This window comes from Neoarius graeffei, chromosome 22 (assembly GCF_027579695.1).
Source record: "Neoarius graeffei isolate fNeoGra1 chromosome 22, fNeoGra1.pri, whole genome shotgun sequence".
Lineage (NCBI taxonomy): Eukaryota > Metazoa > Chordata > Actinopteri > Siluriformes > Ariidae > Neoarius > Neoarius graeffei.
The window spans coordinates 60,100,103-60,123,500 of NC_083590.1; the positions used below are offsets into that span (position 1 = coordinate 60,100,103).

General features: G+C 44.3%; 2 protein-coding genes across 3 annotated transcripts in view; both read right to left on the reverse strand.

Moving 5' to 3' along the window:
* The window catches only part of LOC132871002 (zinc finger protein 501-like), a 144,156-nt gene that overhangs the window by 110,897 nt on the left and 9,861 nt on the right, over positions 1-23,398 (reverse strand). The window lies entirely within an intron of this gene.
* The window catches only part of LOC132870982 (uncharacterized), a 45,220-nt gene that overhangs the window by 14,482 nt on the left and 7,340 nt on the right, over positions 1-23,398 (reverse strand). Inside the window, exon 3 of one of the 2 annotated variants that reach the window (XR_009651237.1) lies at positions 21,062-23,392. The exons of the other annotated variant lie outside the window; for it this stretch is intronic. The gene's annotated coding sequence lies outside the window, so the exon portion shown is untranslated. Of the gene's footprint in view, positions 1-21,061; positions 23,393-23,398 lie in introns of those variants that run through there. 2 annotated transcript variants of the gene reach the window in all.

Genomic DNA, 23,398 nt, shown 5'->3' on the forward strand with positions numbered 1-23,398 from the left:
CTCTTTATTTTCAGCTTTTCAACCTCCCAGTCACACAGACACACACATCAGTCATCTGGTTGGGGAGAAAGCTCCCTTTCTCTGCTCTCTCTCTCGTTATATAGGGCGTGGTCACTGGGGAAGACACACAAGCACAGGTTAACTCACATCAGGTGCAGTGATTCTGCCACTTACCTTCCCTGACTCCGCCCTCTGGTCACAGACCGACGCTTGACCACGCCCCCGCTGCCACATACACATTACAACATGAAAACACGGGACTTGAAGGGGGGGCGATCAGGGGTAGTAAGGGGGGGAGGGGAGGAGGTAGAGGTAACCCAACGCAAGCAAACAGCCGTCCGCTCCTGCAGCCATGAGGGCGCTGGTCACGCACCCGCTTGTCACACTGGAGGTGAAAGCGGCGACTGCGGGAAGTGGGGGAAGGAATATGAGAGAGTCTAACAGCAGTGTTCTCCAGGGGAACTGTTGTCCCAGCAATGGCCTTGGCCAAGGCCAGTGCTGGCTCGGAAGCTGAAATAGATAAGATTGGAATTTGTTTGGTCTTAGCGAGCAGACACATTCTTTTGCACGCCTACGCCGCATGTCCACTATGTCCATCTTGGTCTCCAAAACGATCTAATTTCCATTGCAAAGCCGAAAGCTTCTCCAAGATATTATCCACATTGCGGTTCAAGTTCTGAATAGCCACAGTCTGAGTGCCGACAGCTCTGCCCACCACTTCAATCATGTTTGGCAGCTTTATGGGGCTTTGAACAGTTGTCACCATTTTCTGATTTCTTCGATAAACCAGGGCAATGCCTAATCCAATCAGCAAAAGTCCTGTAACCATGGTTCCAAATACAACCCCAATTCCAAAAAAGTTGGGACAAAGTACAAATTGTAAATAAAAACGGAATGCAATAATTTACAAATCTCAAAAACTGATATTGTATTCACAATAGAACATAGACAACATATCAAATGTCGAAATTGAGATATTTTGAAATTTCATGCCAAATATTGGCTCATTTGAAATTTCATGACAGCAACACATCTCAAAAAAGTTGGGACGGGGCAATAAGAGGCCGGAAAAGTTAAAGGTACAAAAAAGAAACAGCTGGAGGAGCAAATTGCAACTCATTAGGTCAATTGGCAATAGGTCATTAACATGACTGGGTATAAAAAGAGCATCTTGGAGTGGCAGCGGCTCTCAGAAGTAAAGATGGGAAGAGGATCACCAATCCCCCTAATTCTGCGCCGACAAATAGTGGAGCAATATCAGAAAGGAGTTCGACAGTGTAAAATTGCAAAGAGTTTGAACATATCATCATCTACAGTGCATAATATCATCAAAAGATTCAGAGAATCTGGAAGAATCTCTGGGCATAAGGGTAAAGGCCAGAAAACCATACTGGGTGCCCGTGATTTTCGGGCCCTTAGACGGCACTGCATCACATACAGGCATGCTTCTGTATTGGAAATCACAAAATGGGCTCAGGAATATTTCCAGAAAACATCATCTGTGAACAGAATTCACTGTGCCATCCGCCGTTGCCAGCTAAAACTCTATAGTTCAAAGAAGAAGCCGTATCTAAACATGATCCAGAAGCGCAGACGTCTTCTCTGGGCCAAGGCTCATTTAAAATGGACTGTGGCAAAGTGGAAAACTGTTCTGTGGTCAGACGAATCAAAATTTGAAGTTCTTTATGGAAATCAGAGACGCTCTGTCATTCGCACTAAAGAGGAGAAGGATGACCCAGGTTGTTATCAGCGCTCAGTTCAGAAGCCTGCATCTCTGATGGTATGGGGTTGCATTAGTGCATGTGGCATGGGCAGCTTACACATCTGGAAATACACCATCAATGCTGAAAGGTATATCCAGGTTCTAGAGCAACATATGCTCCCATCCAGACGATGTCTCTTTCGGGGAAGACCTTGCATTTTCCAACATGACAATGCCAAACCACATACTGCATCAATTACAGCATTATGGTTGCGTAGAAGAAGGGTCCGGGTACTGAACTGGCCAGCCTGCAGTCCAGATCTTTCACCCATAGAAAACATTTGGCGCATCATAAAACGGAAGATACGACAAAAAAGACCGAAGACAGTTGAGCAACTAGAATCCTACATTAGACAAGAATGGGTTAACATTCCTATCCCTAAACTTGAGCAACTTGTCTCCTCAGTCCCCAGATGTTTACAGACTGTTGTAAAGAGAAAAGGGGATGTCTCACAGTGGTAAACATGGCCTTGTCCCAACTTTTTTGAGATGTGTTGTTGTCATGAAATTTAAAATCACCTAATTTTTCTCTTTAAATAATACATTTTCTCAGTTTAAACATTTGATATGTCATCTATGTTCTATTCTGAATAAAATATGGAATGTTGAAACTTCCACATCATTGCATTCCGTTTTTATTTACAATTTGTACTTTGTCCCAACTTTTTTGGAATTGGGGTTGTAGGTAGATGTCTTCAATGTCCTCCACAGAAAGAACTGCCAGGCACACAACCCACCACTTCTCCCATGCATCCATCGTGTAGCCGGCTGCGAACATTCCAGCAGAACAGGCTGGTTCCCCCGAACCCAGGCTTCTCGTCGAGAAGATTGTGTCAATTGCGTGAAGAGACCAGTTTATCAATTCCATGGTTTTTTTTTTAGTTCGCTTTGTGTTCACAAAATGCTGTTTACCCTGACTCTGCTATAGTCTTATGGTTATTTTTTTATTCCACACTCCTGGAATCCTAATCTTATGACCTCAAGAAAGATATGGAATTATCTATTATGGAATCACTTTGTGCTGCCCCTCCTAGAACTGCCACCTTATTGTGGTGGAGGGGTTTGTGTGCTTGAATGATCCTAGGAGCTATGTTGTCGGGGGCATTATGCCCCTGTTAGGGTTTCCCAAGGCAGACAGGTCCTAGGTGACAGGCCAGACCAAGAGCAGTTCACCAAAAAACCCCTATGGAGAAAAAATCCAGGACCGTGACGTCGCCCGGTAGGACGCAGCCAGGGCCCCACCCTGGAGCCAGGCCCGGGGTTGGGGCTCGTATGCGAGCGCTTGGTGGCCGGGCCTTTGCCCATGGGGCCCGGCCGGGCTCAGCCCGAAGAGGTGACGTGGGCCCGACCTCCTGTGGGTTCACCACCCACAGAGGTAGCAGTAGGGGTTTGGTGCAGTGTGGATTGGGTGGCAGTCGAAGGCAGGGGCCTCGACGACCTGATCCCCGGACACAGCGGCTGGCTGTTGGGACATGGAATGTCACTTCGCTGGGGGGGAAGGAGCCTGAGCTTGTGTGGGAGGTTGAGAGGTACCGGCTAGAGATAGTCGGGCTCACCTCCACGCACAGCTTGGGCTCTGGAACCCAGCTCCTCAAGAGGGGCTGGACTTTCCACTTCTCTGGAGTCGCCCGTGGTGAGCGGCGGCGGGCTGGTGTGGGCTTCCTTATAGCTCCCCAGCTCAGCCGCCATGTGTTGGAGTTTACCCCAGTGAACGAGAGGGTCGCCTCTCTGCGCCTTCGGATTGGGGAGAGGGCTCTTGCTGTTGTTTGTGCCTACGGGCCAAATAGCAGTATAGAGTATCCGGCCTTCTTGGAGTCCCTGGGAGAGGTACTGAGGGGTGCTCAGACTGGGGACTCCATTGTGCTACTGGGGGACTTCAATGCTCACGTGGGCGATGACAGTGACACCTGGAGGGGCGTGGTTGGGAGGAACGGCCTCCCCGATCTGAACCCGAGTGGTGTTTTGTTATTGGACTTCTGTGCTAGTCACAGTTTGTCCATAACGAACACCATGTTCGAGCATAGGGGTGTCCATAAGTGCACGTGGCACCAGGACACCTTAGGTCGGAGGTCGATGATCGACTTTGTAGTCGTGTCATCTGATCTCCGACCCTATGTCTTGGACACTCGGGTGAAGAGAGGGGCTGAGCTGTCAACTGATCGCCACCTGGTGGTGAGTTGGATCCGCTGGCGGAGGAGGAAGCTGGACAGACCTGGCAGGCCCAAACGTATGGTGAGGGTCTGCTGGGAACGTCTGGCCGAGCACTCTGTTGGGGAGGTCTTTAACTCCCACCTCCGGGAGAGCTTTTCCCAGCTTCCGAGGGAGGCGGGGGACATTGAGTCTGAGTGGACCATGTTCTCTACCTCCATTGTGGACGCAGCTGTTCGGAGCTGTGGCCGCAAGGTCTCCGGTGCTTGTCGTGGCGGCAATCCCCGAACCCGGTGGTGGACACCAGAAGTAAGGGATGCCGTCAAGCTGAAGAAGGAGTCCTATCGGGCCATGTTGACCTCCGGGACTCCTGAGGCAGCCGACGGGTATCGGCAGGCCAGGCGTGCTGCAGCTCGGGCAGTTGCAGAGGCAAAAACTCGGAACTGGGAGGAGTTCGGGGAGGCCATGGAGAAGGACTATCGGTCGGCCTCGAAGAAATTCTGGCAAACCGTCCGGCGTCTCAGGAGGGGGAAGCAGTACTCTGCCAACACTGTTTACAGTGCGGGTGGGGAGCTGTTGACCTCGACTGGGGACATTGTCGGGCGGTGGAAGGAATACTTTGAGGATCTCCTCAATCCCACCGTCATGTCTTCCACTGAGGAGACTGAGGCTGATGACTCAGAGGTGGACTCGTCCATTACCCAAGCCGAAGTCACTGAGGTGGTTTGCAAGCTCCTCGGTGGCAAGGCACCGGGGGTGGATGAGATCCGCCCTGAGTATCTCAAGTCTCTGGATGTTGTGGGGCTGTCTTGGTTGACACGCCTCTGCAACATCGCGTGGCGGTCGGGGACAGTGCCTCTGGAGTGGCAGACTGGGGTGGTGGTCCCTCTTTTTAAGAAAGGGGACCGGAGAGTGTGCTCCAATTATAGGGGAATCACACTTCTCAGCCTCCCAGGGAAAGTTTACTCCAGGGTACTGGAGAGGAGAATTTGACCAATAGTCGAACCTCGGATCCAGGAGGAACAATGCGGTTTTCGTCCTGGTCGCGGAACACTGGACCAGCTCTATACCCTTCATAGGGTGCTCGAGGGTTCATGGGAGTTTGCCCAACCAGTCCACATGTGCTTTGTGGATCTGGAGAAGGCATTCGACCGTGTCCCCCGTGGTATTCTGTGGGGGGTGCTTCGGGAGTATGGGGTTCGGGGCTCTTTGCTAAGGGCTGTCCAGTCCCTGTACGAACGGAGCAGGAGTCTGGTTCGCATTGCCGGCAGTAAGTCAGACCTGTTCCCGGTGCATGTTGGGCTCCGTCAGGGCTGCCCTTTGTCACCGGTTCTGTTCATAATTTTTATGGACAGAATTTCTAGGCGCAGCCAGGGGCCGGAAGGAATCCTGTTTGGGAACCACAGGATTTTATCTCTGCTTTTTGCGGATGATGTTGTCCTGTTGGCTTCTTCAAACCAGGACCTTCAGCATGCACTGGGGCGGTTTGCAGTCGAGTGTGAAGCGGCTGGGATGAGAATCAGCACCTCCAAGTCCGAGGCCATGGTTCTCGACCGGAAAAGGGTGGCTTGCCCTCTCCAGGTTGGTGGAGAAGTCCTGCCTCAAGTGGAGGAGTTTAAGTATCTCGGGATCTTGTTCACGAGTGAGGGAAGGATGGAGCGTGAGATCGACAGGCGGATCGGTGCAGCCTCCGCAGTGATGCGGTCGCTTTACCGGTCCGTCGTGGTGAAGAAGGAGCTGAGCCAAAAGGCAAAGCTCTCAATTTACCGGTCGATCTACGTTCCGACTCTCACCTATGGTCATGAGCTTTGGGTAATGACCGAAAGAACAAGATCACGGATACAAGCGGCTGAAATGAGTTTCCTTCGCAGGGTGGCTGGGCGCTCCCTTAGAGATAGGGTGAGAAGCACATTCACTTGGGAGGAGCTCGGAGTAGAGCCGCTGCTCCTCCACATCGAGAGGAACCAGCTAAGGTGGCTCGGGCATCTTTTTCGGATGCCTCCTGGACGCCTCCCTGGGGAGGTGTTCCAGGCATGTCCCCCCGGGAGGAGGCCCCGGGGAAGACCCAGGACACGCTGGAGGGACTATGTCTCTCGGCTGGCCTGGGAACGCCTCGGTGTTTTTCCCGAGGAGCTGGCCGAGGTGTCTGGGGAAAGGGAAGTTTGGGCTTCCATGCTTAGACTGCTGCCTCTGCGACCCGGTCCTGGATAAGCGGAAGAAGACGAGACGAGACGAGACTTTGTGCTGCTATAACCCTAATATGAATTACTTTCTGTTGCTATAACCCTTATATTAAATACTTTCTGTTGCTGTAAGCCTAATATGAAACACGCTGTGTTGCTATAATCCTAATATGAATTACTTTGTTTTGCAACAACCCTAATGTGAAATACTTTATGCTGTTATAACCCTAATATGAAACACTGTGTTGCTATAACCTTAAAATTAAATGCTTTTTGTTGCTATAACCCTAATATGAAACACATTGTGTTGCTATAAACCTAATATGAATTACTTTGTGTTGCAACAACCCTAATGTGAAATGCTTTGTGTTGCTATAACCCTATTTTGAATCACTTTGTTCTGCTATAACTCTATTCTGAATTGCTTTGTGTTGCTATAACCCTAATATGAAATACTTTCTGTTGCTATAACCCTAACCATCTAACCCTAATCCTGGCATTGAACCCAGGCCAGACAAAGGTCAAGGCCTGCTCTTTAGCCACTAGGCTACATGTTTCTGTGGTTACTAACCCTTCCACTACACCTTCTCCCCATACCTCCCACCTAGACAATACATTATTCTCCTCCTCTTTCCTCCACCACCAATCATCTGTCGATCTGGCACCAATTTACTTTGAATTTTGAATGACTGCACTCAGAACCTATCTGATTCAAGATCTCCCTCATCATCTGATTTCCACCTAACTTTCTTCCCCTTCCTTCAGTTAGTTCATGAATTCAACCCAGCCTCTCAAGCACACACACCAGCCAGTGTGGAGTTTGCATGCTGTATCCATGTGGGTTTCCCCCACAGTCCAAAGGCTTGCAGGTTAGGCTAATTGGTGGCTCTAAGTTGACTGTAGGTGTGAATGGTTGTTTGTCTCTGTGTCAGCTGTGCGATGACCTCGCGACTTGTCCAGGGTGTACCCTGCCTCTTGCCCATAGTCAGCTGGGTTAGGCTCCAGCTTGGCTGTGACTCTGTAGAACAGGATAAGCAGCTACAGATAATGGATGGACGAAACCACCTAAGGTTTTTAGCAGCTTCAACTCAGCCTAGTGCCCACAGAAGGTCCCTAAACCAACCCTGCACAATGAGACTGAGTCTTCTATTTGGCTGCAAGAACCACAACCCATCGCCTGGATACTCACCATCCACCACTTAACCTACCAACAGGGTGGGCCCCTTCCACTTTGAGTGAGGACAGCAATGGAAATTTTTATGAGGTAAGAAATCACCACAGCTAACATTTTAATTTTAACAGTTCTGTATTGACTCCTGACCCTCCAAACCCCACACTCACACACACACTCAAACCATACACACCTACTCTCCATTTTCCCTTCCCATAGGCCTCACACCACACCACCACTTCTTTCAGTGGAGATCTCTTTACACACACACACACACACACACACACCTCCTTCACCACTCCAAAAATTTATTGGATTTTCTTCCTTGTAATTTACATTATTCTGTTGTCAACTTGATTTGTTTTGATTTCCTCATTATTTCTTTTTCCTCTGAGCCTCTTTCCACCCCATCCAACCCCCTACTCATGCAAATACAGGTACATTCACATACACATCCAACCCACACACTACAGAACCCAAAACATGCACTCCTACCAACACTCCCCACGTATACTAGGATCTATACACACCAATACAGATAGACTAGACCCACATGCATTCATACAATGCATTACAATAGATACACACCTAGACACACACACCAGCCAATCTTCAGACATTTATACTAACACATTGAGACAAGAACCAGACCCTCTCACCAAACAACAAGCCAAGCAATATTTCAAAATCATTCAAGTTTCACACTACAAACATAGTCGACACAGCCATACAAACACATAGTACTTTCCCAACAGGCATGTACAGACCAGTAAAAAACTAACAATATTCATCAAACCAGCAGCACCCAGAAATGACACACTAGAACGCATACACAACACTACACAATGGATGACACAGAACATGCAGATCCTTCACCAACACTACCCAACACAACTTGCCCAGCTTTTACCAAACCACACACCTCCCTACAACCACACAGCCTTCCAGATTGGCAGTGGCTGAGCCAGAGAAAGATATGGAAATAGATACACCAACTCCACTCTCCCCACAGTACATCAGTCCCTCTCCTCCCTGAACCCCAATTCAAAGACAACACAAAACACTACAGACACTATAAACATCACAGACCCGGACCATTTACCACCCCTTCCCGTCCCTTTACAGCCCACAATAGAAGTCATTTCCCTAGAACACAGCCAGCTACATCCTCAGACACTCACACAACAAACACCAAATCAACAACATGCACCATCTACAACACATACACCACCATCTATACACCACACTACCACACACCTGAATCAACACATACAGCACATATAGCACACGCACCTATGGCTAACACATAGGTGATGCAGAAAGAACATACATCAATCAAACACACACTCACACAACACCAGATGCACACACCAGACGACAGGTCCACCTCCCCAGTAATTCCATACAATTCTCCTAGGTCCTTCTCCATCTCATCCCTACTTCCCAGAATACATCAAGCACAGATACACTGTACACACACAAGTCAACAAAACCCGAATAGCTCTTCATCCAGAGAAACTCCCTCATGTACACACATCAATAATCACCTAGTTGTATACACCATTGACACTATTCTCCCATACTTGCAGGTTCCACCAGAGGAGACGGCCACAACACCCCCACAGCTAGAAAACACACTGCTGAAATGGTGTGATATCAAAGTCAATCAAATTCTTAATTCCACATCTGAGCCCTTTTCTCCAATCACTGTGGGGACATCCTCTGAGCTGTCTCCTTCATCAACCCCCCCCCCCCCCCCCAACCTACTACAGTGGTGATTGAAAGTTTGTGAACCCTTTAGAATTTCTTACATTTCTGCATAAATATGACCTAAAACATCAGATTTTCACACAAATCCTAAAAACAGATAAAGAGAACCCAGTTAAACAAATTAGACAAAAATATTATAGTTGGTCATTTATTTATTGAGGAAAATGATCCAATATTACATATCTGTGAGTGGCAAAAGTATGTGAACCTCTAGAATTAGCAGTTAATTTGAAGGTGAAATTAGAGTCAGATGTTTTCAATCAATGGGATGACAATCAGGTGTGAGTGGGCAGCCTGTTTTATTTAAAGAACAGGGATCTATCAAAGATTGATCTTCAAAACACATGTTTGTGGAAGTGTATCATGGCATGAACAAAGGAGATTTCTGAGGACCTCAGAAAAAGCGTTGTTGATGCTCATCAGGCTGGAAAAGGTTACAAAACCATCTCTAAAGAGTTTGGACTCCACCAATACACAGTCAGACAGATTGTGCACAAATGGAGTAAATTCAAGACCATTGTTACCCTCCCCAGGAGTGGTTGACCAACAAAGATCACTCCAAGTGCAAGGCGTGTAATAGTTGGCGAGGTCACAAAGGACCCCAGGGTAACTTCTAAGCAACTGAAGGCCTCTCTTACATTGTTAGTGTTCATGAGTCCACCATCAGGAGAACATTGAACAACAATGGTGTGCATGGCAGGGTTGCAAGGAGAAAGCCACAGCTCTCAAAATGAACATTGCTGCTTGTCTGCAGTTTGCTAAAGATCACGTGGACGAGCCAGAAGGTTATTGGAAAAACGTTTTGTGGACAGAGGAGACCAAAACAGAACTTTTATGGTTTAAATGAGAAGCGTTCTGTTTGGAGAAAGGAAAACGCTGGATTCCAGCATAAGAACCGTATCCCATCTGTGAAACATGGTGGTGGTAGTATCATGGTATGGGCCCGTTTTGCTGCATCTGGGCCAGGACGGCTTGCCATCATTGATGGAACAATGAATTCTGAATTATACCAGCGAATTCTAAAGGAAAATGTCAGGACATCTGTCCATGAACTGAATCTCAAGAGAAGGTGGGTCATGCAGCAAGACAACGAGCCTAAGCACACAAGTTGTTTTACCAAAGAGTGGTTAAAGAAGAATAAAGTGAATGTTTTGGAATGGCCAAGTCAAAGTCCTGACCTTAATCCAATCGAAATGTTGTGGAAGGACCTGAAGCGAGCAGTTCATGTGAGGAATTCCATCAACATCCCAGAATTGAAGCTGTTCTGTATGGAGGAATGGGCTAAAATTCCTCCAAGCCGGTGTGCAGGACTGATCAACAGGTACCAGAAATGTTTAGTTGCCGTTATTGCTGCACAAGGGGGTCACACCAGATACTGAAAGCAAAGGTTCACATACTTTTGCCACTCACAGATATGTAATATTGGATCATTTTCCTCAATAAATAAATGACCAAGTATAATATTTTGTCTCATTTGTTTAACTGGGTTCTCTTTATCTACTTTTAGGACTTGTGTGAAAATCTGATGATGTTTTAGGTCATATTTATGCAGAAATATTGAAAATTCTAAAAGGTTCATAAACTTTCAAGCATCACTGTACACCACAGCCTACACCTAGCCCTTCCAGTACACCTACCCAGCCAGCACACTTTTGACACACATGCCATTGTGCATCAAACCACAAAGAAAAATTAAAACATTGGTCCATTGTACAACATAGCACAGCACCCATACTCTTTATAGGGGATTCAAATTTAAACAGGATCCCCCCCCATTTCCCAACCTTAGAATCCAAACTGACAGCTACTCCAGTGCTACTATTTACCGTTTCCTCAAATTACTGTAGTTAGTTTTTTCTTTTTTATCAGACATCTAGTTTTTAGGTTTGTTTACCTGACATGTTTCGACATACGACTGTCGTCTTCCTCAGAGTGACAGTAGAAGGCGTGACCGACCTGTCAAACCAGACAGGAAGGCCACGCCTTCGGAAACATCAGCTGATAAAAGATGCGTCACCAATAACATCCGGTGACACTCTGAGGAAGACGACAGTCGTACGTCGAAACATGTCAGGTAAACAAACCTAAAAACTAGATGTCTGATAAAAAAGAAAAAACTAATGATATATAAGACATAATGAACGTAATCGAAAGATTAAGAATAAGTTGTGGAGATAAAAGCATCAAGGAGTTTCGCCGCCTAGAGAGATTGATGCGAAAATGGGCACGATACAGAAACCACCTGAGATTCAATCTGCGCTGCCGGGATGAGGAAGTCGCAGAGGTGGAAAGAGTACTAAAATATTATACTCAAGTACAAGTACTGTTACTCTGATGAAATTTTACTTAAGTACAAGTAAAGTTACCAGACAAAAAATCTACTCAAGTAAAAGTAAAAAGTAGATCATTTAAAATGTACTTTGAGTAAAAGTAAAATGTTACTTTTAACAATGGGTGTTTTCTGCCTCCATTGTGTTGTGCAAAAATGAAAAAGAGGAAACAAGGATATATGTACATCTCAACCCAGATGTTTTATTTAAAGGAAGTGTATCAAATTGAATGCTTAGGATAATGCTGCATTAAAACTGAGACAAACAAAAAAGGTCAATACACACAGTCATGTCGTTTACATCGCCCTGACCACACACAAAGCATTGTACACGAAATATGAAAGTGAAATGTTGCACCAAAATCTCGTAGCTTGCCTGTGTGCACTGTGTGTTATTGAACAATTCAATTCAAACATTATTTGTTTTGCTTAGTATTCCTTTCTGGCCTGTTGGATGTAGAATGGTAGGAGGACTGATCACATCAGGTTGGCGAGCTAACTTGCTTGCATGATTAGCCAACTGAATAACAGACTAGTTACCATTATGTTACAGTACCAACAGTTTGCTACTTCAACATTAGCAATGCCATCCACTATTTTTGGAATATAACCAGCCTATTGTCGGTTTTACTATGGAAAGGAAACATTATGATCAGGGGCGCAGATACGTTTTTTGAACTGGGGGGGACAAAAAACTGGGGGGGACAAAGCTGCCAGCAAACCAACCCCAACCCCGATATGCCTGTCAAACTTGTTGTGGGTAACCATAGCAACCAAGCTCGAGCTCGCAACCTGTGCAGTCTGCGCAGCTCAACCAACTGAATATCAGTCTTTGTTTTGTTTTATGTGAGCTGTTGCAACTATGTATATACTGCTGTGCACCTCAATAAACCGAATGGTAATTAGTCTTTTGATTTTTCCGTGAGGTTTGCCTTATGCAAAGAAAAACAGCATAGACGTTTTTTCCTCCCTATAAGTGGGGGGGACCGAACGAGGTGAATTTAAATCTGGGTGGGACGAATCCCACCCGTCCCCCCGTCTATCTGCGCCCGTGATTATGATGCCAATGACAACACTTACCTCAACATGCTTGCGCAGATTAGACGTCGAATTTTTGTATGCCGCAATGGTTGTCTTCTTGGGCACACATAATCTGCATTGCATAATGAAACTGTCACCCCTTTTCTCTATGAAGCTGAAGTGATCACGTATGTAGGGCCAGGGGTGCACTTCATTACTGGAAGAAATTGCGTTTTCTGCAGGGTCGTCCACCACAGGTTCCTCGGTCTCCTCCATGTCCGCAGGGGCACTTTATCAACACCCGTGGCCCAGGGGCTAGGCCCTCATAGGCTACCTGTCAACCCTACCCTTACCGTTGGCCAGGAAAACACTTATTTTATTTGCAATACGTGTCAAGCATTTACAGTGTAAGTGCGTAATTAGCCTAGAAGCCTACGATAGGTTACGTTTGGCTCAGCGTAGCTGCGCAAGGCCCATGCTCACATCGCTCAACACATCCGACCACAGAGGGAGAGAAGAACTCACGCATTATCATTACAGAGCCAGTTCTGATTATTACCATGGACAGGACAGTGATACTGCGTAACTTTCACGCAGGGGCATGACCAGAGATAACCACACAAGCGCGCGTGCGCTAATGTAGACCTATGTGTTGTAAACATAAAACACACACCTACAGACAAGTCCTTTTAAAAAATAAAATATATAAAAATAGCTCGGCGGCATGAAAACAAACATTCACTGCAAGACAAGGTGCCCTAGAATCGCCATCAGTTTTTAATATCTATATGGACTTTGTTGTCAGGATTGCACAGCATGAGATATCAAAACTGTACCCAGATACAGGCTTCAAGTTCAGATATTGCATTCCAAATGAGGTATCCACAAGAGAAATGCATACGAAAGCACGAGCATCAGGAGAGGGTTGCATAACATATTCTATATGCAGATGATCAGGCCATACTTGCTGGATCCATCAAGGAGCTTCAGAATATTCTTCAGTTGTATGATAAGACCTACACCCACTTTGGTTTACAAATATCATATGTCAAAACAGAAACAATGGCTTTTAACGTCAATGATGATATCAAATGTAAACCAAGTATCATTTCCCTTGGTGGCACTAATATTAAAAACGTCCGCACCTTTAAATATCTTGGTTATAATGTCAGCAACTGTGATGAATCCTCACACTTCCTGCATGCTAGGATAAGTGCTGCATTCATGAAATGGAATGAACTGAAACACGTTCTAACCGACCACCGAATACTACTAAAAACCCGTATAAAGTTCCTAGTGGCATGCGTTCGATCTCGTCTCCTGTACAGCACACAGGCATGGCAACTATCATCCAGTGAAATTCACAAAATTGAGGTAGTGTGACATGGCTTCCTAAGGAAAATGATTAAAGGTGGATATAAACGAAAGAATGCCCCTGACCAAAAGAACACTACAAATGAAGATATAGACTGGAGCTACAACATGTCCAATGCTGACCTCCGGAAACTGACAGGAACCCAGGATATAAAACTATCCTGCTACGTACAACAACTAAAATATATTGCTCACGTTTGCTGGATGGGCAATAACCAAGTGCAAAAGCAGCTCCTGTTTGACAAAAATGGTTACAAATGGACGAAATGGGAAAATCTGCTGGGCATAGACACCCAACAGATAAGACGTATGATGATGGACAAATCAAACTTTGAGCAACTGCTGCAACTGCTACAGCAGAAGCACCCCTAGAGAGTTTAACTTTTGACAGGGGAACATGATGATGATGATGAAGGTACTTGGCTCGGCGGCCACATGAAACGTAAACACTATGGACAGCGGCCAAACTCATAACTCTACAGACCGAAATACACGAAACCAAGTCCTACTAGGGTCTATTTTACCGATCTATGTTCAAGCATCATGCAAGTCTTCCTTCTCCTTGAATAAGACCATGCATTCAACTGCCTTTTTGACATGACTGCATCGAAATACCACTTGCAACAATATTTCACGCACTCCATCAAGAAAAAAGTTAAACATGATGAACACAGGCATACTGTTTTGAGCATACGATTTTTTAAAAAGAAACTAGCTACATCAAAGTCCTTCAATAAACCCATCCTTTAGCGCAAATGAGCTTAACCTAGTTCAAAGCATGACGCTAGCAGTAGCTGCATAAGGCAAAATCGTGTGGGCCTTTCGTCAACAACAAGCCACGGCGGGCAAACATTAATAATCAAGTGTCCTTACCTTAAAACGTTGTCTTGACCACAGAACTTCTCAAGTATTTCACTTAAATCCACACGGGTTAACAACACACCCAACACAGCTAGCGAGAAATGTGGATATGCGCTAGCTTTGTATTGTTATTCCCCTCAGTATGCTTACTCTGTCTGCTGCCCAAACTGTGAAAATTATAGGCTACAATCTTTTCATCAATTTCTTCAGTAGATGCCATTTTAGACATTTTATTATCCCCATCGAAATATGCTATTATACCAACAGGATTATAACTCAAATCACACGACACGTATTCAAATCACAACTGATTTATTTTACTGTTGGACAGATCATAGCATATCTAGCCTAGCTACACATAGCCTAGCTGCTGGTAGGCTGATAACTGATAAGTAGCTGATATTCTGAACAGATTGGTGATCCTTACCTTAAAAAAGTCTGTGACTTTAGGCAACGATTCTATCATTACCTGCATCTCTCTCTTTTTTTCCTTTTATGTGTCCCGCTAACATGTGAACGCTTCATCTTTCAAAGCCTCTAAATTTGTGTCTCAGTAGTCCGCAGTCTTTGGCACGCTTTCGTGCGTGACGTTACATTTTGTTACATTTTATTCTGGGACAGTTGTGGGTGTTCGTTTCGCGAACCACATCCACCATGTCTCTTACAGCAGGCTACTGTGCGCTCATTTATTTCTAACCTTATTTCTATCCGTACATTAATGTAGGCCCACGATTCCGACAGTTTATTATTTTATTAATATTACAAGGCCCCTGATTGGCTGTGGCCCAGGGGCTTGAGCCCCCCGAAGCCCCCCCCTTAAAGCGCCAGTGCATGTCTGTCATCGTCTGTGTGAGACTCGCGCGTGCGACAACTGTCCTTCCCGTGATTCATTTCCAGAACGCATTTCCCCTTCTCCGTTTTAGCCTTTTTTTATTTTTTATTTATTTTTTTTTTACTCAGTAATGGTTGTGATGTAAAATGTACCGAAGTACACTACTTAAAAGAAAACATACTTAAGTAAAAGTACACTCTTTAAAACTTACTTGAAAAAGTATAAGTACACAAAAAAGCTACTCAAGTACAGTAACGTGAGTAATGTAATTCGTTACTTTCCACCTCTGGGAAGTCGTACCGGCCAGCCTGAACATCAAGAACCCGACTCCAACCAGAAACGCGGAGAAGATGATCAGGAAAGTGCGGATGACTCTGGTAAAAGAACGGATACGGTGCACAACTGACAAACTCAATAATATCAACAGCGAACTACATAGGGAGATGGAAACTTTCAAACGCCGGTTTCCCCAGAACAAGGAAATGGAAATAGCAATACACGGACACTTGGCAGACATACACGAGCAGGAATTCACCAAGACAAAAACCCGACAAATCCGAAAACTGGACAAACTCATCGCACAGAAAAAGAAGGCAGAACCGGAGCACGCACACATCAACGAAAAATGGATCCACAACATATCAAGGTACAAACTCTCACAAGCAGAACACAGTATACTAGGAAAAGGACTCAACTACGCTGTCACACCGCACAATATACCACACGATGAATTCATTCTGGCAACTGAATTAGCATGTGAGAAAATACAGGATCAGGCACAAAAAGCAGCACTAAGAAACGCAATAGCTGGTATATTGAAAACAGCCAAACCACCACCTAGCAACATCACCAAACAGGAAGCCAAAGCCATGAGAACATTAGCAAAAAATAAAGACATCACAATCCTCCCAGCAGATAAAGGCAGGACAACAGTTATTATGGACACTGATGAATATGAACGGAAAATGATTGAATTACTCAGTGACAACGCATTTGAAATATTAAGAAAAGACCCAACAGAAGACAAGAAAAAGAAACTTAAAGCACTACTCAAACCACTACTCGATGAAAATAAAATAGATAAGCAGGCATACAATCATTTAGTACCCACAGCCAACGTCATCCCCAGGATTTACGGCACACCAAAGATATACAAACCAGGAACACCATTACGCCCCATAGTAGATAGCATTGGTTCAGTCACATACAACTTATCAAAAGCACTCACCGAAATAATTAAACCATTACTAGGACTCACAGACGAACACTGCAAAAACTCAAAACAACTGGCAGAAGAACTAAAAAACATCAAAATGCAGCAAGACAAAGTTTTCATATCACACGATGTCATATCACCAGAACACCCACGGAAGCCACCATACAGATAGTACAAGAAAAATTAAAAACAGACAGGACGCTCAAGAAACGCACAAACCTCACTGTACAAGACATCACTCAGCTCCTTCAATTCATCGCCACGTCCACATACTTTCAGTTCAGGAACACAATTTACAGACAGAAGGAAGGTTTTGTCATGGGAGACCCACTATCAGCCATCATGTGCAGCTTTTTCATGGAAGATCTGGAGCAGAAAGCACTCACTACAATACCAGCAGAATACAGGCCAACACTCTGGAAACGTTACGTGGATGACATACTAGAAAAAGTGAAGAGGGGACACACTCAACAACTCACCGACCATCTCAACACCATAGACAATACCGGCAATATAAAATTCACACATGAAGAGGAAACGGAGCAGTCAATAGCATTTTTGGACTTAAAAATACATCACACAGAAGATGGGGACATCAAAATAAAAGTACACAGAAAACCCACACACACCGACCAATATTTAAACTGGACTTCTGAACACCCCATAATGCACAAAATATCTGTAGTTAGAACATTACATGAACGCGCAGCAATAATTACAGATCCACAGGACAAAGAACAGGAGGAACAACACATACAACATGCACTGAAGGCATGTCAATATCCACAATGGGCAATATCCAAAGGGGCGGAACAGGTTAAGAACAATAAAACACAGAAGAAAGAGAAAAAACAAACCAACAAACAAGAACACAGGGGAGTAGTGACATTACCATACATTAGGGGAATAACTGAACGCATTCAAAGAGCAATGAGGAAACACAACATTAACACACCTGTCAAACCACACACAGCACTCCGTCAGATCCTGGTTCATCCCAAAGACAGAATACATCCGGACAACAGATGCAACACCATATATGAGATTCCATGTCAATTATGCAATAAAACTTACATTGGGGAGACAGGAAGGAGTTTCAACACAAGAAAAAATGAACATAAGAAGGAGTGCGAAAAGGAGACAGCTACAAGACAAACCCGAACAATAAAAGAAAAGGCACAACAGGAAAATTATAAGTCAGCCATAACAGATCACTGCAAAAGGGAAAATCATATTATGGACTGAGGGAATGTCAGAGTCATACGCACAGAAGATAACAAACATCAGTGCTGGATCAGGGAGGCCATGGAGATCCGTAAGCGAAGCCCGAGGACCATCAACCGAGATGAGGGAGCATACATGCTCTCCCATACCTGGAGTGCCATCTTGCAGGGGACGAACAGACAGTAGAAGGCGTGACCGACCTGTCAAACCAGACAGGAAGGCCACGCCTTTGGAAACATCAGCTGATAAAAGATGTGTCACCAATAACATCCGGTGACACACTGAGGAAGATGACAGTCGTACGTCGAAACATGTCAGGTAAACAAACCTAAAAACTAGATGTCTGATAAAAAAGAAAAAAACTAACTATATTTAATATAAGACATAATGAACGCAATCGAAAGATCCTCAAATTACTGTTGCAAACTACCTCTCTCCCCCAAGTGGAGTCGGTGGTCTTATCAGTGGGGATTAACCATCGAGATCATGACCCCAAAAACACAAGGACAAAACAGTTTTCATTACTCTATAAACAGGCCTCCACAACATTCCCCAATGCTATCATACATATCCTACTGAGTAACTTTTCATCCCTTCTTACACCAGTACAGAAACATAACCTTACCCAGATGAACACATATATTAGCAGACATTTCCCCCATATACCCACTTTTCCACCAGAAACTTTTTACACCACACATGACAAAATACTTTGGACATCCATTACCGCACATACCATCTTTACACACTGGTGCAATTACCTAAATTTAACCTAATCCCCACAATACCCCTGGATCTCCCCCCCATCCACTTCCCCTCTGCCCCCACCCCCACCCTTCTCTTACAAGACCCTGACACCACAAGACCGCTTAATCATGAGCCTTTCCACCTCCTTCCACCTCACTCTTTCCCAAACATCCCTCTTGGAGAGGGAGTTGACACTCATTCCACACACTTCACACCTCCACCAGGGGAAGCTGCAAAGGGACAGCCACAATTACCATTACAGACTTAAATTAATTGACCACGTCTCATCAGATAACACCCATACCCCTACCCCATTCACTTTCCCCTCTATCTGGGAACCAACCCAGTCCCAGATAGATAGGAAAATCTATAGCCTTATCCAACAGGACATGCACACACTTTTCCATTTCTTCAGGACCCCCCCACCCTCCTCGCCATAATTCAACATCATTCAAGATATCACAAATCCTCTCACAAGTCAATTGACTAAAACAATGTGCATTTCAGCTTTGTTCATCTTGGAGCACCCCACACACCTCCCAATTTTGACACCGATAGGTGAAACTATATACCAGGCAGAAGTCTTAATGACATGTGGGGGCGCTATGAAGTCCAATGGACACACCCGGGCTCAAGTCTCTATCCCTGAGTAGTAATGGAATCATTACTGTCCAGGTCTAAATGGTGGCACTATACCAGAGGGTCAAATTGGGCATGTGGATATCATAAGAACCATCATATCCTATAACCTGTGAATTTTTAGCTATATCAGGCAATGCATGGTGAATTTTTGACATGCTTCTTGTTCATGTGGCATGACAAATATATTAGTTCGCCATTTCAACAATTTGCAAGATATCGCAAATCCCTTCGCAATTTAAAATCAGCAATATCTTGATATGACGTATACCAAATATGGCATGAATCCAACAAACCGCCTAGGAAGAGTACATCAAAATGTAACACACGTTTTGGCAATGAAGTCATTACTGTCCATGTCCAAATGGTGGCGCTATACCAGAGGGTGTCTTTGGGCATGTGGATATCTTCAGAACCATCATATCCTATAACCTGTGAAGTTTGAGCCGTATCAGGCAATGCATGGTAAATTTATGACCCACTTCCTGTTTGCATGGTGGAACGAATAAATTTATTGGTTTGCCATTTCAACATCTTGTGACAGATCACAAATCCCTTCGCAATTTAGCATCAACATCTTGACATGACGTATACCAATTATGGCATGGATCCAACTAACCGCCAAGGAAGAGTTTGTTAAAATGCAACACGTCAAAACTCACAAAACCAAAAATATCTCACTTCCTGTTGAATATAGCTGATGTAATGTATAGGCAATTTTGTTCATTTGGGGGCACTCCACACACCTACCAAATTTGACATGGATAGGTGAAACTATATACTGGGCAGGAGTCTCCGTGACATATGGGGGTGCTATGGAGTCCCCTGGACACACCTGAGGTCAAGCCCCTATGGCTGAGTTTTGGTGTGCATGACTGCATGTGTACCAAATTTCATGAGTTTTTGAATATGTACAAGGTGTCAAATCTGTATTTTTGAACTAGGTGGTGCTATGGAGTTAATGAAGCCCAGCTACACAAATTTACCATATCACCTCAAATTGTATCATAAGACAAATGTATATTTAAAATTTCATGAGTTTTTAGCCATGGTAAGCCCCTCAAAACAGCATGGGAAAAATGTCAAAATCGCCACATTCCATCCAACATAGCTGACTTCCTGTTGGGCGGAGTCAGAGACAACCAAGTGAACTTGGCCCTGCATCACATGAGTATTGATCACACCAAGCCACATACGGTCCTAGTACACATACTAGTACAAGCAATGTCTTGTCAGAATTAAGGAGAAGGAAGTTAATAAGCATCCAGTGTCTAATGTCCTTTACACATTCCTCAGTTTTATTAAGCTGGTGTTTCTCATCTGGCTTTGCTGAAAGATACAGCTGTGTCCCCCAGCATAACAGTGGAAAGTAATACTTTGCTGATAAATAATATTACCCAGAGGTAGCCTATTTTGGGGAGTGGGCCAAAGATAGCACCTTCTGGAACACCAAACTGTACTTTAGCATGCATACAAAAGTCACCATTTACATATACAAACTGACAATGATCAGTTAAATAAGACCTGAGCCAGCAGAGGACCATTCCTTTACCTCCAATGACATTTTCTTGTCTATCCAGCAGAATGGAACGATCAGTGGTGTCAAAAGCTGCACCCAGGTTAAGCAGCACAAGCAAGGAGACACACCCCTGATCAGGAGCCAGTAGTTGGTCATTTACTACTTTAACCAGTGCTGTGGCTCTGCTATGATGAGATCTAAATCCTGGTTGACACCTTTTATGGATGTTATTCCCATGTAGATATGAGCATAACTGTTATGCCACAGTTTTTTCTAGGATTTTGGAGATAAAAGGGAGGTTTGATATTGGCCTATAATGAGACAGCTGACAAGGGTTGAGGTTAGGTTCTTTAATCAAGGGTCTGACAACTGCTAGGTAAAAGGATTTAGGGACATAGCCATTGCTAAAAGAATAACTGATTGTTTTTCAAAGAGGTTTGATTGCTTCTGGTGTTATCTGTTTAAAGAATCATATAGGTAAGGGGTGAAAAAAATTGTATAGGCAAGTACACAAGTTGAAGATTTTGATTGAATAAGTGAAATTAGGGGCGGCACGGTGGTGTAGTGGTTAGCGCTGTCGCCTCACAGCAAGAAGGTCCGGGTTCGAGCCCCGTGGCTGGCGAGGGCCTTTCTGTGTGGAGTTTGCATGTTCTCCCTGTGTCCGCGTGGGTTTCCTCCGGGTGCTCCGGTTTCCCCCACAGTCCAAAGACATGCAGGTTAGGTTAACTGGTGACTCTAAATTGACTGTAGGTGTGAATGGTTGTCTGTGTCAGCCCTGTGATGACCTGGCGACTTGTCCAGGGTGTACCCCGCCTTTCGCCCATAGTCAGCTGGGATAGGCTCCAGCTTGCCTGCGACCCTGTAGGACAGGATAAAGCGGCTAGAGATAATGAGATGAGATGAGAGAAGTGAAATTAGTTCGGTCTCTTTAAGGAGTGTAAAACACAAATCATTGCTCATAGTGTTCTCTCCAGGGATACTTATCAAATTGTCTAGTTTCAAATTAGTAGTTTGATATTTTTGCCTAATATTTTCAATTTTGCCATTGAAAAAACTTCATTAAGCCATTGCTACGACATATTGAAGGTTTGCATGTTTCTGTGGTGGTCTTATTCCTAGTTAATTTTGCTAAAGTATTCCATAAAAATTTAAAATTATTTTTATTATCTTCTATTATGGTGGAAAGAAACATTGAACAAGCAGCATTAGAAGCTTGTCTCTGGAGTTCCAGTGGCTCTCATTCCATGCTAATTGGAATACTATCAATTTTGTTTGACACCATTTTCTAATTTTACAGTGGTATGCAAAAGTTTGGGCACCCCTCTTCAAAATTGCTGTTCCTGTGAACATTTAAGCAAGTTGAAGATGAAATGAACTCCAAAAGGTATAAAGTTAAAGATGACTCATTCCCTTTATATTCTAAACAAAAAAATATATATATTTTCATCTTTTATATTTTCAGAATGATAAAAAAAGGAAAAGGGCCTGAAGCAAAAGTTTGGGCACCCTGCATGGTTAATACCTAGTAACACCCCCTTTGGCAAGTATCATAGCTTGTAAACACTTTTTGTAGCCAGCTAATAATCTTTCAGTTCTTACCTGGGGGATTTTCACATATTTGTCCTTGCAAAAGGCTTCCAGTTCTACAAGTTTCTTGGGTTGTCTTGCATGCACTACTCTTTTGAGATCTATCCACAGATTTTCAATGATGTTTAGGTCAGGGGACTTTGAGGGCCATGGCAAAACCTTCAGCTTGTGCCTCTTGAGGTATCCCATTGTAGATTTTGACGTGTGTTTTGGATCATTGTCTTATTGTAAGACGCATCCTCTTTTTAACTTCAACTTTTTATAGATGGTGTGATGTTTGCTTCCAGAATTTGCTGGTATTTATTCGAATCCATGCTTCCCTTGACCAATGAAATGTGCCCTGTGCCACTGGCTGCAACACAACCCCAAAGCATGATCGATCCACACCCATGCTTCAGAGTTGGAGAGGTGTTCTTTTCCTGGAATTTCGCACCCTTTTTCCTCCAAACATACCTTTGCACATTGTGGCCAAAAAGTTCTATTTTGATTTCATCAGTCCACATGACTTGTTTCCAAAATGCATCAGGCTTATTTAGATGTTCATTTGCATACTTCAGACTGAATTTTGTGGCTAGGACACAGGAAAGGTTTTCTTCTGATGACTCTCTCATGAAGGTCATATTTGTTCAGGTGTTGCTGCATAGTAGAACAGTGCACCACCACTCCAGGGTCTGCTAAATCTTTCTGAAGGTCATTTACAGTCAAACAGGTTTTTTTATTTGCCTTTCTAGCAATCCAACGAGCAGTTCTTTCAGAAAGGTTTCTTCATCTTCCAGACCTCACCTTGATCTCCACTGTTTCTATTAACTGCCATTTCTTAATAACATTATGATCTTAGGAAACAGCTACTTGAAAACACTTTGCTACATTTTTGTAGCCTTCTCTTGCTTTGTGAGTGTACTGGCTTCACAGAATGTCCTAATTCAGCTATCCAGCAAGCTAAACAACTCCACACAATAAGTCCGGGACACCAAGGGTGAAGTTGACTCTTTATATGGAAAATTGTGAAACTAAAA